The sequence below is a fragment of the Euprymna scolopes genome, chromosome 6 (genome assembly GCF_053919585.1).
Source record: "Euprymna scolopes isolate OS-2025 chromosome 6, ASM5391958v1, whole genome shotgun sequence".
In the NCBI taxonomy this organism is placed as follows: Eukaryota; Metazoa; Mollusca; class Cephalopoda; order Sepiida; family Sepiolidae; genus Euprymna; species Euprymna scolopes.
Window position 1 is genome coordinate 111,044,301 of NC_136487.1, and position 13,273 is coordinate 111,057,573.

At 30.6% G+C, this 13,273-nt stretch overlaps 1 protein-coding gene across 1 annotated transcript in view; it reads left to right on the forward strand.

Moving 5' to 3' along the window:
* The window catches only part of LOC145277868 (uncharacterized), a 198,825-nt gene that overhangs the window by 120,696 nt on the left and 64,856 nt on the right, over positions 1-13,273 (forward strand). The gene's annotated exons all lie outside the window — the stretch shown is intronic.

The following is a 13,273-nucleotide window of genomic DNA, read 5'->3' on the forward strand; positions in this document are numbered from 1 at the left end:
TGGCACAGTGGATTAAATATAATTACCAAAATGTTATCAAATACAATAAAGGGCATCTTGAAAAGGTCAAGAGTACAACAACTGAAACATTAAATTGTAAGCAACGAAGATGATAAAAACCATTTAAAATATGTAAATAATATATCTCGGCATTGCCTGGGATTTGTTTTCATTTTTGTTTTGCTCATGTTTCTTTTTAAATTGCATGAATACTTTCAATTTTTTAAACTTAATTTTATTTAATATGGGTTTCTAAAAAAAGATGCTCTATGCTGATGGTTTAGTACTTGTTTGTGAAACAATGGACGACATGCTTTAAAGACTTGGAAGAATGAGAGTGAATATTACCTAGATCAAAGTGATGATCGGTGGTTGTAGGGTTAGAAAGCTCTGGAGAAAAGGAAAGTCTTGTTCAGTTTGTGATAAGGGAATCAGATGCAACTCAAATTTTTATAAGCATTGGGTAGTGGACTTACAGGTAGGTTAAGAGATCAGATCTAGTTTGTGTGTTAGACAATCAAAACCCAGATGTGGAGAAAGTATATTTTCATGGCAAGTTTTCTTATTTTAATGACACTATTGGAGCATTTGAAGGGGTTGGTGCTAGTGTGATTGCAAGAGTTAAGAATGGATGGAATAAGTTCAGGAAACTTCTACCATTACTAACTAGCAAAGCTTACCATTGTCAACCAAGAGACGAGTTTATTAGGCATGTGTGTGTAGTGTGCTGGGGAATGGAAGTGAAAGCTAGCCATTGAGGGTTGAGGATATGCATTGCATGGAGAGAAGTAATATGATAATGATACGATGGATGTGTAATGCAAATCTTGAAAACAGCTTTAAATCTGATGATCTTAGAGGAAGATTGACCCACTTCCAGTTGTCTGATCTAGCTGAAATTTTGCATGTGCAATGACTTATATTTCTACGGGTTATGTGGCAAATTACAGCTCTGAACTAATTGTGGTTTCTGTTTCACAGGTGTTTGAACTGAGTCAGGTGTGAAATGGAGCTTGTTGAATGTCTAGCAGTGATCCGGTTTTTGTATTTGAAAGGACGCACACAACAGGAGACTTTTGATAAAATGAAAGAAATTTATGGTGATAATGCCCCATCATCTGACCTTGTAAAACGCTGGCATCGTGAATTCAAACATGGCCGGAAATCTGTGGAAACAGCTCCCAGACCTGGTCCCCCCCCCTTCTGCCATTTTGGAAGATCGGTGCATTACTATTCGCCAGATAGCCCAAGATGTCAAGATTAGTACAGGGTCTGTGGAAACTATCATTCATGACCATTTGCATATGCATAAGGTGTCTGCCAGATGGATTCCCAGGTTGCTCACACCATTCCAGAAGCGAGAACGTGTCAAGTGCTCAAGGATGAATTTGGAGATGTGCCAAGAAGATGAGTCAAAATTTTTCAAAAGACTGATTGCACAAGATGAAACCTGGGTCCATCACTATGATCCAGAGACCAAAGCCCAGTCAATGCAGTGGAAGCACTTGGACTCACCACCTTCAAAGAAGGCAAGGGTGCAGCCCTCCGCTGGCAAGGTCATGCTCACAGTCTTCTGAACCAGGACGGAATAATGATGACAGATTTCTTACAGGAGCCTATCATGCTTCACTTTTGAGGAAATTAAGGGAAGCTATCAAAATCAAGAAGCGGGGTAAGATAAGCAAAGGTACCCTCCTCCTGCAGGACAACGCTTCGGTCCACAACTCGCATGTCGCCAGATCAGAAACACGGGCATGTGGTTATGAAATCCTTCCCCATCCTCCCTACTCTCCTGACCTTGCACCCTCTGACTGTCACCTCTTCCCAGCCATGAAGTTTTTGAAAGGAAAGTGTTTCCCAGATGATGCACCTTGATTTCTGAAGTCACGTCGTTGTTGGAGAACCAACCTGGGGTGTTCTACAAAAACGGTCTCCAGAGCTGCATCAAACGATGGGAGAAATGCATAACTCTGGGTGGTTCCTATGTAGAGAAAGACTAATAACTGTGCCAAGTTTCGTTGCTCTACTGCTATAGGAAGTGGGTCAGTGGCATTACTTATAGCATGCCCCTTGTAGAGATATGTGCAAAACAAGAAAATTTATTATTATCGCTAAATTGAAAATAACAGATGAAGGTTTTCGATTAGTAGTCGAAATAGCATGGGCAAGGAAAACATTGGGGGAAGCAATAGAGGTGGATTGTAAAAAAAGAGGGATAAATTAACACTTAGTCAGAGAAAGGTTAATTTGAAAATCAATTTCTAAAAGTTGTCTAACATATGTTACCATGTAAAAATGTATGTTAAACTGAATATGATGATAATGTTGCAATTTTGTAAAGTTCTTTTCATGAAAAGCGATTTTGGTTTCCAATTTAACGGAATTTGTGGTTAACGCTTCTGAATCGAAACTTCTCAACTTAGGAATACTGTAAATATTCACTTAGTAATTAGCAGCATAAGGTCAATGCCAACAAAAGTATTGACCCAAAAGAAAAGTTCCAACTACCAACGAATTAGCAGACAATATAAAATGTTAAAAACTCTTAAGAAAATAATTTAATTTAGCATTAAATAAGCTGAAAAGAGTCAATCTGCCATAAAACTAATTTTTCTTAACCAATTTGATTTGAACATTGTTTGATAATTCCATGGGTTGCCATTAAGTCATCTGCATTCTTCCAATTGTTATTTTTAAATTTAAACCACTTAATTTTTTTTTTTCTTTAGATATGAAAAAAAAAATTTTACATTTAAAAATAAAAAATCCGGGAGGATAATTTCCTGAGTTTTATGCAGTGACATATGCATTGTAAATATAAGAGCATCTCGCATTTTATTTTGTGTGCCAACTCAAAAGTAACTAGAACAGATTGTTTTGTTGGCATTTATTTTAATAGTTACTATGTAAATTTTCAGATAGTTGCAGATCGTAGCTAAAGTAAAAATGCAAGGAAATATGAATATTGTTGATGTATAAATTGTTTTAATCTTATGTAAAATGATTTTTTTGTTGGTGTTTAGAGTTAGAACTTTGCATTGTTTTAAGAACATACTTTGCAATTCTCATGAAATCCTATAAAAATTGGAAAAGCTGAACTTGACAATTGTAAAAGCATAAATTACTAAAAGTAAGAATGGAAAATTTTAATACCCTCTGAACCTTTTAAAATAACCATTTATAAAAAATGAATACATATTAGTTATAAATGGTAAAGTGTCATGACTTTTAATAGCCATAAAATAGTTATCATACTCTTGTATTTAATTTTTTATTTTACTTTAACAAATGCAATCATTTACAATGAAAGTCAAAATAGTACTTTCACTTGAACATTTTATGCTTTTTAGTTTATATTTACCATATCTTATAGTGTATTCACAGCATATAATGGTGAAAAAAAAATTGCTCAGCTTGATTTCTTGGCAACCTTTGCTGTCTTTCAGAAAACTCTTTAGAAATGGTTGCTATTCAATTTCTGGTGTTTATCTTTTATCATGCCTATAGTCCTCAATCCAGGTGTTTGAATTAAATTTGCATATGCAAATCATATCCCTCTCCCAACATCTTGGTTTTCAATTGTGCGTCCATTAATATAAGGCTTAGATTCTAATTGCACTGGAATTTGTTTTTCCTACGCTACACATAATAATGTTGTCACACAAACTTTCTTGCATGACGGGCCAATGGTACATTTTCTCTGCAACATCTTCATTACAAAAGTGACTTAAATAAATAACATTTCAAATCATACTTTTTTCTTTTTGCTGTAACTATTAAAGAACCATTCATATTTTAAAACGTTACTGATAATTAACCGATTCATTCTGACCCTTCCACACATCCAGTATCTCCTGTACACCTTGGCAAAAACATAATTTATTATGTCATTTGATAACCCCTTATTATATTTATTGCCTTTTATTCACATCTTTGTACACCTATTCCACACACCAATGTGAGGAAGTAAATACATACACACATGTTGCTCTTACATTATTTTACAGCATTCACTATCCCCCCAAAAAGTGTTGATATTCAATAAAACAGATAAAACGAAGACATTTTTTAATAAATAATGCCGTTTTCTTAATCTAAATGTTTACTTGTTATTTCTGTCATGAAACAACATCAGATGAATTTCATTATGCACATTTTTATTTCTTTACAATAACATCTTAGAAAAATGACTTCCCTGCATCTAAGAAGATAGAGATTCTAAAATTACAATAAAATTGTCAAAAATTATATTTCTTGATCAATGCATAAACTATTGCTTCTATTTATTTATGTTACTTCTACTACAGAAGTAACTTGTCTTACTGCTTTTTTTTTACTCTTTTCTTTTCTTTTTTCTTTTCTTTTTTGCTTTATCCTTTTCTACTTTATCCTTTTCTTACTTTCTGTTTTGAACTTTACCCTTTTTTTTTTTGTATGGCTTTATAACATGGCAACGTTAATCATAAAAAGTTTCCTTATTTACTTTAACTGAACTATTTTTTTTTTGTTCAAAGGAGGGCATTTTTTCTTTCGCATAAGAACATTAAAGAAAACACAGTTTAATACTACAAAGAAGATGGAAGCTTCTAAAATTAAACTCTAAAATATCAGACAAGTTCAGTTCGTTTTAGATATACAACTTTCAAAATCATTACAACTTTTTAACCTACTTCAACATTTTATTTTTATTATGCAAGCAAGCATGCTAAAACATGCATTTCATTTTATATTGGGGGGGGGTAATTTTTCTATGATTGCATGTGGTTTTGCGCTGTCGCCATTTGGATTTAGGGTTAATGATAAAACTTTATTAACTTAAGTTTTTGTAAAGTGCTCTAAAAAGCTAATATAGCTAGAAAATGATTATAACGCTTTCTTTTTATGTTGGAAATGATGTTTTGTTACATCTACAGAATTTGAACCAAACCAAACTTTCAAAATTATGTACTTAACATTTATAAGTTTCTTGTATTCATTTATATAAACATTAATATCTATTCATACAAATAAATATTGACATTTTGGTAATTTTAATAAAAGAAATGAAAATAAAGAAGAAATCAATTTTCCTGAATCCTTGAGGGCAGAAAGGAGGATTCTTATTTTAAAAATTATTTTACTCTCAATTTAGAAATGGAAGTCCCCTTAAATAAAAGATTGGAAAGTAACATTTAAACACAAATGCAAAATGTTTATCCATCAGATCAAAGCAATCATTGATTTTAAAAACAAATAATAAAAACAAACAAAATATATGACATCCATGAAAGAGATAAGTTGGTCACACACTCCTTTTGCTATCTGAATGTTTTTTGCTTTTGTTTTATCGGTATATCTCTATTCTAGGAAGTGATGTTAGTTTTAATTTAAATTATGCCTATTGAAAATCAACAAATATTTTAAGAGAGGTTTTAGTGATTTATCGGAGTTTTATTAAATCAATCTAATCAATTACTATTGCATGTGTGTATAGGATAATAAAATTACAAATTAATAACATCAAACTAATTTATTATGAATTGTTTAAAAAAAACAGTTATATAAAACGTTCAGATAGCTGTTTGGGTCTTTCATCTGTAGTATATGTATAGTATTTCAAATTGTATTGATTTACATAACAGTAAGCTGTTTTGATAATATAGGAGTGATGAATAAAGAAAGAAATTCAGTTATTCATTTAGCTTAGTCTTATTTTAATTAATTTGGATTTTGTATCCTTATGTTTTTTATAATAGTTTTAATTCATATGTGACCCATGTAGGTCTCTTGGTTTTCTAATATTTGTATAATATTCAAAAACCAATAGAAATGAAATTCTGACCTATATTCACCCAGCAAAATAGATTGTGGTCAGAAACATTACAAATTGTTTACTATGACAACAAAGTGAGCTTTATCAAGAGAGAAAGAAGAGGAAGTGACTAACCAAAAGATCAATGAGAAACAAATTGATCTTGGCTTCTTTATTCAATCACGTCTATATGCACACACATCTGGTTAGTCCAAGAAGACTAACGCTTCATATACTGATGTTTCTGTTTATCTATTCGTGCAAGTGTATCTTTTTATCACAGTTTTTGAATTATTCAGATTGCTCTTCTCATTGTGGGTGTTATTCTCACAACATTTCTGTTTGAAATTTCATTTAGATTCACAAGTTCAACCAAGGTGCACCTGAAGAAGATCGGAGGTTATATTAAATCAAGCATTGTGAGAAGAACAGTCAAGATGAGAATAGTAGTCCGATTCAAATAATGCATGTGAAAGCTTGTATGAATGTTTAAAACCATGCAAAGAAACAAAAATGACTGGTTACCATGGTAACTGAATTAAGCGCTACAAACGGTTTTATTTTGTTCTAATCAACTTGGAGAATAACATTAGAATGTCTTTATCGCAGCTATTAAAATATCAGTGGTGGTCCTTCTGTTAATTTTAGTTAACACAGGAAACTGAAAGTGTTTTTTTAATTTTCTTATTTTGTTCTAGCTAGGGATGGGGCATCCTACTAGATGCTAAACATTCATCTGTTATCTCATACTTTCCGATCGAAAAATCTTTTTAAGATCCTAACCATCCATTCAAGTACAATGTTTGTATCTCTCTTGCATGTACGTATATATATATATATATATATATATATATATATATATATATATATATATATATTTAACATGTATATTTTTCAATATGTCCAATATGTGTTCCAATATGTCCTTTCTTTTTTTTTTTTTATTGAGTACTAGCTGAAGTATCCTTTCTCCACAATGCCTCCCTTTTTGTTACTTTAGATTCACTAAAAGAAAATGTATAGGAGAAATCAATAACATTGAAAATATTCTCTTAAAAATGAAATTTTTAAAATTATTAAAAGCACTCCCTGTTTTTATGACCTTAATCTAAAATAAGAATTTTAAACTAGTTTCAAACTATTATAAAAAGAAAATGTATAACATCAATGATTTATAGGATTAATGTGTCATAAAAAAATCCCATTCTAATATCTACAATAACTAGAATGAAAGTCAATGTGATAAATTCCACTCTAAATGATGGATGTCAGTGGAATCTTTACTCAGCTTAAAATGTGTGCTTTGCGTTCAAACAACAATCAGTCATAATAGATAACTTTTTTCCTCTTTAGAGGTATATGTCATTTAATATATAAAATTATCTTGTAAGATTTCAAGATTTTTCTTGCCAGGAAAATGCAGTAAAGTAAGAGATATTTATATTTGTTAAATTTTTATTTATTAAAAGTTGAAATTTTAGAAACCTAAAATGATGTGCTTTTTTTTTTTTTTTAATTCTATGAAAGAAACATTTACCTTTAAAGATAAATAAATCTTTAACTGGGTTGTTTTTATTATTATGGTGAATTATTTTTTCCACTTCAGGGCAATAAAGCAAATCTTGTGAACATACACATGAAAAACATGTGAAAATGAAAGCTATGCTGGAAAAATAAAGTATCAGTTTTTATAAACAAGTACGCGCTAGGTACAAAAAAACAACAAAAACTGTAGCCCAAGTTCATAAAGATAGTGTTTTTCTTTTGTTTTTTTTTTTGTCTTTCAAATTTTCATTTTGTTGTTTCACATGTATGCTGTAAGTCTTTTATAGAATTTCGTCAATAATATGCCTTTTTTTATTATTATTTCAACAAAGTAGATATTTTACTTAAATTGTTGGCATGAATTTGTTTTCATTGAAATTTTTTGTTTCCTCTCCTCTTACTGCTCTCTTTACTTCTCTCCTCCTCTTTCATCTTTTCTCCTCTTCCTCCTTCTTTTACATTCTCTTCATATGAATGTGTGATAAAAGCAGTACTATCTATGTTATATTGTGAAATACAAGATCTCCATCAAGCCTATGAAAAACAATATGTAAACAAAATACAGATTACATCAGAAGAAGCAGAAAACACTCAAATACCAGGAACAGACATTGATATAACGTTGATACATAAGCGACAATGGTGCCGACCTGTTCTTAAGTACAATATTCACTGTTAACGATGCATTAAGTTGTCAGAAACTATGGTTTTTGTACCCATTATTCAACTGCGATATGCAGTTCACTATAGAAAGGAGTTATCAGACAAAACACATTACTCAAGGAAATAGCTACACTTAGAGAGAAAGAAGGTCAGAAAAAATTCAACAGATGAGATATAGAAATATGTGATAAAATTTCTATAAAAGGATTACAAATGACAAACTTAATCTAAAATTCATTCACTGACACACCAAGTTTAAATGGAAACAAACAAACGCGGACTCTGGGAAATGAACATTCTCTTATAACAAGGGTAATCATGACATTTCAACACGACAACAAAATGTTTCCTCTGATCACAGTGCAAGCTGCTTGCTCTCAACTACGTCCGCACATGTAGTATATAAAGGTTTGCATCATCAGCTGTCACCAGCAGTTGGTGGCAGAGGTTTTTCAAACAACTCCCATGGATTACTCTGTCCTTTTCTAACAACAGCAGCTAACACGAACGTCTTTGCCCTTCCCTTCTTTAACAGTGGCATCAACAACTAACTTAAATATCCTTGCCTTTCTTTCTCATAGCAGCAGAAGCTGTTTGCTCAACGTTGGCAACAAAAAATCTTAATGACAAGATTTATTATTTCCTTCTTCTCAGAAACTTATCAACAAAGGGTATTTTCATCCATTGCGTTTCCTCAAATATTCAATTTAATATTCTATCTGTCTTTCTTGCTACCATACGCTAAATTTGTTATTGTAACTGTAATTATCGGGTATTGAGAAACAATACCTTGTAACACACAAATATAACATATAGATATATTAAATGTAGATATCCTTACCTGAGATTAAAAAGGTTCTATCTGCAATTTCTGGTTCTTTTTTGTTATAATGTATAGCACATACTCTCTGTGACCTCCTAATTTTGTATAGAAATCTTTTTTTTAATTCTCAAAACATTACTGATTTGGGAGATTGTTCTCATTCCATCAGTTACAACTAGATAGAAGTGTTAAGTAATTTTTATTTTATTCTTGGTATTGTCTTTAACCTCTACAATACTGTTGTAATAGACTAACAGGCTACCCGGCATTGCCCAATCATAAGATACACTTAAATATTATATTTTAATTCATGCAAATTTTGTATTTATTATAATAGAGCCAATTCTCTATGGATTCTTATATTGAACTTAATATATAGTAATGATTTCAAAAGTAAAAAAATATGACTTGGTTTTCCATTAGTTAGAATCCAAACCAAAACATACAGCTCTAACTTCTGAGCCAGGCCAATAGGTATATAAATAGTTAAAAAAAAAAAAAAATAATAATAATGTTGTTTTACATATGATTTGTGCATGTAAACAAGTTCATTCGACTACTCCTACCAAGGTCAACTGTTTTGTTTTCAATTTTGACCCCTCCCCTTAGCAACAATTGTTACCAGCTAAAAACCAAATTGTGTGCTACAGATCCAAATACCCTATATATCAAATTTCAACTTTGTAGACCAAATATTCAGACAGGAGTTTGGTAGAGGGTTTTTTTTTTTGGTTTTTTTTTACATGGGTGTCACCACTTATCAAGGCCCAGAGGCCACTCAAGGATAAGGGTTTTGTATACACAGCAGTAAGGTCACTTATATATACACAAATATTTCCACATGCTAGGTTTTCATCTTAAATTCTACTCAATCATGCAGAATGTAGAAACTATGCATAAAAAGAATTCAGCATAAAATAGTTAAATGAAACGAATCATCTAATAAGAAACCATAAAAAATGAACAATTAAACAACAAACACTTGTTTTTCAAACGAATATGCAAATTAGTTAACCTTCATGTAGTCACTTGCACTTTTATGAAAGAAATATATTAAGAATTTCATTTCGATAATTTTTAAATAGAAAAAATATTTTTTTTTAATATAAATGTCAGAGCGAGGAAAAAAACCCAACTTTATAGGTATATAGATAAAGGCATTGACAATCTTTTAGAGGCTGATGGTTTAATTCTCATCATAGAAAGTACTAAAATTATAATGAAAATCACCAAACACTTGGTTGTGGTTGATGGAATGAGAACACTCTAGGCAATCTATTTATAATTCAGTATTAACTTGTTAACTCTTTTAATTCAGATATGTTACAATCACTTTACTCTTGTTATGCTATGAGAATCAGATACACCCTTGGTGACTTCCTGATATCACACTAACTCGGTCACTCATTACAGTAAATATCTACTTACGCAGCAAGAATAATAAATAAAAAAAATATGAACAGAAAACCTAATTCACAAAAGGTATGGCAAAGTATTGGAGAAAAAAATCAATTTTAGTTTTTGGCAAAGGATTAAAGAAATAAGCACAACAACAATATGTGGTTGACATTATTCAATTTTAATGTCTTAATGCATTCACCCTTTCTTTTATGTGGACAGTAAAACTGGTATTATAGTAAACAGAGCATAACAAGTTGGCAAATTTTGATTGGTCATAAGATTTTTATATTTTTCTTTCTACTTGCCTTTGTTGGTGTGCTTGCTATGAAATTTAATGTAAAGACCTTCCTTACTGATTGGGGTCGAAGGAGGTTCACTAGTCTTTATAGCACTATAAACACTAGTAGCTGTGAAATTCTGTTGAAAATATGCTGATTGTGTTTCTTTTAATTGGAACTTTGTTAGCATGAGACAATACACTTAACTCTGACTTTTGAAATTTTAAAACCTCTTATTACTTGACTTTTTGGCTTAGATCAAAGTGTAGTATCTATTTAACAGGGTGGCTCCATGCTAACAATGCTTCCCCATCCCCTTGCAAGAGTCTAAAACAAGAGGAGCTGTTCCTCTAGAGTGTAACTCCATCAGTGGGAGATGTGCAACTATTAAAAGCATAGACTGGGCATACCGCCCGGTAAAAAAGTTGACTTTATCAGGGGATACTCCCCTTAGAGAATATCATTTCTGATTGGAGTTCCCCAAAACCAAAGTTAGAAACCTAACAGAGTAACAAAAATGTTATTTCAAACTAGAAATTTGACAAACCAACAAATAGCAAGATATATCTTTTAATTTATGACGAAATGTAAATTATTTACTGTTAAAGAAATCCTACTCAAAAGTTTGGTTTTATGTACTGAGGTCTGTGTTAAATACTTGATTGCTTGTTTTGTATAATGCTGATCTTATCTAGAACAGGAAACCTCACACGCCAATTAGATAAACCAGCAGACATCTGTAACAATTAAGGTTCTGAGTTTGTTGCTTTGTTCAAGTTATATAATTTTCATTCTTATGATATACATTTTAAATATTACCAAGAAATTTATTACCATACTAGCTGAATACCTGACATTGCCCAGCCATACGATACGCTTAAACATTATATTTTAATTTATGCAGATTGCATATGTATTATTATAGAACCAGCCCTCTATTGAATATTATATATTACAAGGAATAATTTGCCCAGTGGTTAATTCGCAAAAAAAAAAAAAAATTCTTTAAATAATGATATTGTTGTTCATCAAATTCAGTCTGTGTTTGTTTACAGTATCACGTTAGCTGATATTTGGGCTTGACGATCTTAAAAATGATTTTTCTTCTCTTATAAAAAATAATTTTTGCAGGGGAATATTTTATGTTACATCAATATAATTTTGGCTGGTGTAACGTAAAATATTCGGCTGAAAAATTTTTTTTTATAAGAGAAGAAAGACTATTTTTAAAGTTGGATTTTTTTTTCGGTTTTCAATACTTATCGGATGAATTTTTGTACAAAACATATTGAAAAACACTGCCAGAAATATAAATTACTTTTGTGTGAAATTTGCAAAAGAATGGCTTAGTCATTTCAGAATCTATGAGGAAGGAACTCCCACATACACACACACAGTAACTTTCATATAATAGTAGAGATGTGTATAAGAGAGGGCCTTAATATTGTAAAAAAAAAAATGTGGCAGATAAAAAACAGTATTAAAATGTCTTTGTTATTGATATTTAATCCCTTGCAACAGACTTTCTTTTTACATCACACACACACACACACACACACACACATAGACAAAAAAAAGCAGACACAAACATTGATCAAGTATCGAATTGACAACATTGATAATGAAATCTACAGTTTCAAATTTAATACACATCAATTTATTCAGTCATCATTGATCCACAATATTATTCACAAACCTTAAAATCAAGAAATTCTTAGGTTCATGTACTAATGCCTCGTTAATTTTTATTGTTTTTTTTATTATGAAAGTGCAAGCACTATTTGATATTAGCTAAGAATGAAGACCCTTGCATACTACTGTTCTTAGCTTTAAACTAGTATTTTATTTTAATTCTTATAACTTTAATTTAAAATTATCCCTGACTTTAAAACCATAACAAAATCATAATTATCTTTAACTCTATCATAAACACATTCTTTTTTTTTCTTTTTTTTTACTTATTATTATTCTTTAATGAAACTCATCTAGAAACTTAAAATTTATAAATTAGGCCACCTTTATTTTAGGAGGACATTTTCTATATTTAAGTTATAACATCCATGATTTTATATTTTATTTTAAGGCATAGGAAAAAAATTGTTTTTTTTTTTTCCTTGATTATAAAATTCTTTCTACTACTTAAAAAAAAAAAAAAAAAAAAAGTAGGGTAATGAAACTTCAGTTCTTAGCTTATTATTTGTAACATTTAAGAGTTTAAAAAAAGAAAAAAGTTTAAAACGTAATTTTGCGAGTATGTCTAGATAGAAATACAAATATTTTGTGTATAAGAATAAAAAATGGTAGATTTTAAAAACAAACAACACAGAGTCGAAATAGTAGAAAAAAGTAGACCATGTTTTTGCTACTTATGGTTGACACTAAACACAGAATTCATCCCAAGAAAAAATTAATGCCATCATTATATTCTTTGTAAAAAAGTTTATTGTAGAAGAGTTATTTAATCTTGGCTTTGTTTTCAATCGTATCCCCTAGACAGATTGAGAAATTATTGATTGATATCTTTATTAATCAAATATGAGTATTTCTTTTAAAATTTTTGAGGTTAAGTCATTCTCAAATTTTCAACCGTTTGTACATTTCAATCTAAGAAACTATTACTTATCTGTAAAGTAGCATTAAAGATGCCACTTCTTTGATAACTGCTTTGATTTTATGAAATTATCATAGACAGGTTATAGTGATGATGCATTCTGAAATAACCAAATACAACAAAATATAGCAGATATACCAACAAGAAGAGGGAGGGTAGGC